Source organism: Pezoporus occidentalis, unplaced genomic scaffold, assembly GCF_034315485.1.
Source record: "Pezoporus occidentalis ecotype Australia unplaced genomic scaffold, CSIRO_AGI_Poc_V1 ctg205, whole genome shotgun sequence".
NCBI lineage: Eukaryota > Metazoa > Chordata > Aves > Psittaciformes > Psittacidae > Pezoporus > Pezoporus occidentalis.
Window position 1 is genome coordinate 595,326 of NW_026913911.1, and position 5,951 is coordinate 601,276.

Below are 5,951 nucleotides of genomic sequence, written 5' to 3' on the forward strand. Positions count from 1 at the left end.
AATAGACATCCTGCTATGGTTTTGTTTGTGCCCTAGGACACAGATCCAACACTAGGACTGAATGATCATCTCAGATCAGCATCCAGTCAGAATACATCCCACTGAAGCTTCTCGGGACAAAGCTGTTGGTCCTGATGCAAGTGAGACCTTGATTACCTTCAGTGCACAGACAGCAGCGTGCAGTTATAGCTCCAACTTCAACAGCACTTCAGAAAAGTCTTTGTTTTTCTGAATATTTCTACATATCCAAAAATAGTAAGAGCAGTAATGACAGCTAATGGGTCTGGCATTTAATGAGTTCCTAGATGAAGAGCCCTTAAGCTCTCAGATCTTCTAGTAGGTCATTAACTGTCAGAAATGATCTAGTCATCTATTTTAGGGCTTTCTTTTGGACTCATTCCTGTGACATTCATATACTTCAAGGGCCTGAGCCTGTTGCCTGCACTTCTCACTGATCTCGGTTGTACAGAATCAGGTACCAGGACCCTAAAGAAACATTAGTAAGTCACAGTGCTGTCAACACAAGTGATATTCCTACAAGTCCTGTAGATCCAGGTGCTTCCTCAGTAACAATGAGGGCTCCAGGTTAGTTCTCTGGGGAGAAACAAAACCCTGATGCACCGAAAAGGTGGAGCTGAAGAAACCCCATTTCCTTCAGAGGTTCCCTCCCCAGCACACATGGCTGTCTTAAAGGAGAGGAGATGGCTGTTCTGCTGAGACAAAGAGGACACGCTGGTAGCAACTCATGGAACAGTACTGGACATGTCCTCACTAGGAAATAAGGCAAGTTTGTGTTCAGATCTCCTACTAGGTATAAGATAACAGGCTTGAACCCAGCTACAGACAGTGGAGAGAAGCTGCAAGTTCTATGATAGTCACCAGTACTACATCCTTTGAACATGACCTTTTTCTATGTGTCATAGAAACATGGAATAGTTTGGACTGGAAAAGACCTTAAAGCTCCTCCAGCTTCAACCCCTGCCACAGGCAGGGACCCCTTCCACTAGAGCAGCTTGCTCCAAGCCCCTGTGTCCAACCTGGCCTTGAACACTGCCAGGGATGGGGCAGCCACAGCTTCTCTGGGCACCCTGTGCCAGCGCCTCAGCACCCTCACAGGTTGTTGTTTCTTCCCTATTGCTTCTTCCCTACAGTTAATCTAAATCTCCCCTCTGTCAGTTTAAACCCATCACCCTTTGACCTATCCCTACTTGCTCTTCTAAAGACATATAAAAATATCTTACCTAAACAGCAAGATCACTTTTTCCCCACTATCTCTATATGAAATCAGAGTCTGGAGGCTCCAGAGAGAAGACACCGTGAGTCAATATTTGATTCTTTATTTTATAACACCTATAGCAGTTGAAATACATCCTCAATGCTGCTCCTTACCATCACTCCACAGCACAAGTGAACTGGGGCAACTGCACATCCTTGGCCAGAATCCCAATTGGTAGAAACTAGCATAATTTCCTGGCACTGGCAACACTTCTGATTCAGAGCAGCCAAAGGGCTGACCCAAGAGACAAAGAAAACCCACAAAACTGGTAGTTTTTCCTCTAGAAGAGATGCATGCTTATATTGCCTCTGCCAGTTCATGACTAAGAAATACATCTGTGTCAATACTGAGAATAGAGAGTGGTTGCTTTTCCCCCACCCTGTTGTAACTCCAGTGCCTGGATGAATATATCAGGAAACAGAAGACGGGTCCTGTCACTCACCATGGCACAATCCTCTGCATCCTTTGACTTTGCTTCGCCTCAATCACTATTTATCACAGCAGTTGTGTCTTACCAGAGAGTATTAGGTCCTGCTAATATACAAAGGCTACATCTGCATTAGTAAGTCAAACAGTGTTAGGAGCTTTTTCAGGCATAGAAACACCACTATCTATACCATTATGCTCATACAGTGGTCTCAGGCGCAGTTTTAGGCCAGGTCAAATGATGCTTTTGTGAACAACATCTGAACAGGAACCAGCCTGAGCAAGGGACCATCCCCAATATGCAGCTGGGATGCAGCCACCCTGTTACAAAGGATGCGAGAGCCCAATAGCGCAGACACAGATTTCACCACCGGAAAACAATGCTATGCGTATCTAGTTTTCTCCTATAAACATAGCTCAAAAGGTTTATTATCTTCGGGAAAGGAAGAGAAAGCAAAGAGTATTTCAACATTCAAAGAATGTAGTGGGGGGGGAAAGAATACCTGGATATTTTGAGCATCCAAAAAAAGTTTCTTAAAAAATAAAGATACTGCAGAAAACTCAGTTTTCCAATGAGAGTATTAATCTTATGGTATTCCCAACATCTTTGACAAATTTTACTGTAACACTTCAGTTGGCTAAACTGGTTTTCAGGCAATGACACCCACAAACACCCCTTATTTCCACAGGGACAAGAAAAGACATCCAAGCCAGGAAGTTCTCAGAAGGCAAAGCCAGCCGGCTCCAAGCCCAGAGGATCCGGGAATACTCAGCTGACCTCTTGCTTGCCCATTTTTCCCTGCAAGATATCACAGTCCTTCAGGATGGAGATTCCCCACCCCACCCGCAGTCTGTCCTGGGACTTAAGTGTCCCCCAGTTCACAAGCTCACCCTCCAGTTCACCTCAGGCATCCTTTGCCACATTCTTTGTCCTCGTCCATTGTCCAGCCACCACAGGCGTAGCGGGTTGTTGACCAATTTCCTGCTCTTTACAGTAACTTGTATACACGCAGTTTATTATCTGCTGTTAATCCCAAGCTTTCCCAGAGCTGTTGCCTTCCAAGACGTTGTCTCCTTTCGTAAGCTCTTTCAAAGTGTAAACTTGCCCTTGGCTGCCTTAACACAATCAAGAGAAGATGTTTCTACCAAGTCATCACAATCACCTCGTATAACTGTCCTGTCCATACTTGACCTCTCTGCCAGGATTGCACCATCTGAAAGGCTTTACCAGGAACTTTATATTTTCCTCTAGATAATCATAGGATCATGGACAGACCCCAGTGGACTGAAAAATGTTTGTCTGAGTAATGGGTTATGCAGTATCCACATGAATAACACCCAAGAAGGAAACATGCATTTCCACACCACACAGAGTCCTCTCCCCACTGCTCACATGTACTGGACAAGCTTCTTTGAATTAGGTCTGAACTTTCATAACGCTTCTTCTTAGGGTCGGGTCATACATTTCAGCTCAACTTTTGGCTAAAAGCAGCTGATTCAATTTTATTGAAATAGTGTGTCAAGTTCAAATCATTTAAGAAAATTGATGTGATTATATTGCTTTAGCCTCCCATTTAACAAAAAATATTAAAAAATACCATATTTCTTAAACAAAGCAGTTTAGTTCAAACAAATAGTTCTAATAATGTTTTTAAGCTAAAAATGGATAATAGTTTTTTTTTAATATTACAGACCTTAAATGACTTGCTAAAATACCCCATATCGTTCACATTTGTGACGTTTGGTTGAACCACAACTTTCCTCTTCCGTTTTCTAACTTCTCCAGTGCGAACCTTTCCGAATCAGATTGCTTTTGTGCCAAGAGGACACTATCCCCACGCTGACACTAGGGAAAGAACAGGCACCAGTAAAGCAGAAATGTCAGCAAAAGCAGATATTTCCCACAAGATTTGCAAAACACATCTCAACAGTAAGGGCCAGAGCAATAACAGCATTCGTTCTGATTTTCCCCCTGGGTAGGACTCATCAACTCTAACCTCAGTGTAGCTGTGGTGTCACAACTGCTCTGATCTTAATTAGGTGTTCTTCAGCAGAGCTGTTGGAGCCTGGGGAGTGTTGTGCCTTGTCCTGAAGATGCACATACTGGTCTTCACAGGCAGCAGTACTGGTTTAGCCCCACTGCCTACCTCTTCCTGCTCCCTGTGCTTCCATGTGCTGTTAAGCACATGGCAGCACCAAAGACCCAAGTGATAAAGGCAGGGCCCCAGCCTCCATGGTTTGAATCTCAACACTGTCTAAGCATTTAATCCCTCTCTGGGTTTGTTGCAGGCCCTGGTATAGGTATTTGATATGCACACAGTCCCTCATCACTGCTATCAATCATCATCCAAGAGATGATCTCTTACAGGATGTGGTCCATAAGAGAAAGATGGAGAGGAAAAGCTGTTGCATATCTCCATTGGACAATACTGTCCCAACTGGGCTTCAGCCCCTCAGCTTCTGTTCATTTAAACCTCAAAAACATCAGTCTTCTAATCCTGCTCAGTCCCAACAGCACTGGGCAAGAACAGTGCTGCTCCCACAGAATCTGAAGCCATCCCCAGTGGCTCCATCTTTCAGATGAGCTAGGAAGATGCCCGATTTCTTTCAACCCTGCCATTCAAACAGCTAGCTTGGAGGGGGAGAGCAGCATAAACATGCTCTTAGATTTCATCTGCAGCCTGTCACAGTCTGCTACTTCCAGCAGCCCATGAGGTAAATGACCTTTCTAGCTTTAAACGAGATGGGTCTGATGAGCCCTTCACCATCCTGCTTCCCATCCCACCTTTAATCCCATGCACCGTCTTGCCAGAAACATGATGTTCATGTCATGATAAGGGCAGACAAGGCTCTGAGAAAGTCTTTACAAGTCTGCTTGAAGTTTCAGAATTGCCTTGAGCAGGCAGTGATCCTAAACACACAGCAGTGGGTGGGGGGATTTCCAAAGCTGCAACCATGTCACTGACAGCGCAGTGGCTGGTACCGGAAAGCATCAGTGCTCATCACTACTATAACAAATTACTACAAATGCCCATATTTTAGGGGAAGAGATGAAATCATGCAAATGAACCATGTTCCCTGGCTAAACTTTACTTGCAAGCTCAGCTACAGGTAGGTGTCTTTGAAATGGATATGAGGTGAAGTCCCTAAATATTCCAGAGGCTGGTTTGCCTCTTCATTCGCCCCATTTCACAACAACAAACAATGAGAGGGCTTTGTTCATTTAAACACAGGAGAAAAGTAAAAAGAAGTTATCTCTTGTAGCCTTTGTCTTCAGGACATTGTGTTTATAGACTCGGCTTGCTCTTTGTAGGCATTAAAAAGTCAAAACTTTGCTCTTATTTCATTACCATTAATTTGCTTTATGCTCAGAGATCAGAGCCCATCTTACAAACGCAGATGTACTCCGAGATCAAGGCGCAGGTGTTAGAAACAAAAGGTATATATGATATTGCGCAACATAAAAGATGAAGAAATAAGAAAATGAGTTTTTCTGGAAATTTCCTGTTTTCTGTCCTTTGGAAAAACACAGAAATATACTGTAGGACAAAACACGTATCTTGGTTAGATCCATCTTTCACAGCCAAACCCATCCTGCCTCCCAGAGCTCAGCTCCAAGCACACATCCAGGCTGCATAAGGTTGATGTGGTTGCAAATAGAGAAGAAACAGGTGGATATTTTGGTGAAGGGCATTAAACTTGGCCTCTTCAGTCCCATGGAGTCCACTTTGCTCCACAAGACCCATAGCTCCATGGATTACTCTATCAGACTTCGACTTGCTTTTAAAAACCCTGCGCCTATTTGTTTTCTCTCCTTAGTTAGAAAAGGGATTTGGGGGGAAAGGAGGTCTTCCAAAGTCTTCTAGTGGAAGGTGTCCTTGACTCAGGCAGAGGCCTGGAATTGGATGAGCTTTAAGGTCCTTTCCAACACAAACCATTCTAGGATTCTGTGATTCTAATTTGAGCTGCTTTATATTTGTTAAAGACTGAAGCTGTTGTCAAGCTGCAGAACTTATACTCCCAAGAGTCTTTAGAAAGAGCTATCTTTCTCCTTTCCAACAGTGCCACTCCTTATAGACTAAATAAACAAGAAATAAACTTCCCAGCTCATACATCCACTAGCACAGGTGACTGATTAGTTTGGGGAAGAGAATTCAGCCTTGTCCCAACCAACTAATGCTGCTGGCATGATTTCAGGAGGAGCCATTGTAAGCCCTTGTTAAACCCTGTGCTTCAGCCACTGCTAAAT

The 5,951-nt window shown here is 43.8% G+C and overlaps 1 long non-coding RNA gene across 1 annotated transcript; it reads right to left on the bottom strand.

The window, feature by feature from the left end:
* Positions 1-2,096: 2,096 nt before the first annotated feature.
* LOC134163734 (uncharacterized) lies at positions 2,097-3,511 on the bottom strand. Its single transcript, XR_009964818.1, has 2 exons — positions 3,407-3,511; positions 2,097-2,814 (listed from the first exon to the last, which is right to left on the bottom strand). It is a non-coding gene; the product is annotated as an uncharacterized LOC134163734 (long non-coding RNA).
* Between the last annotated feature and the right edge of the window lie 2,440 nt (positions 3,512-5,951).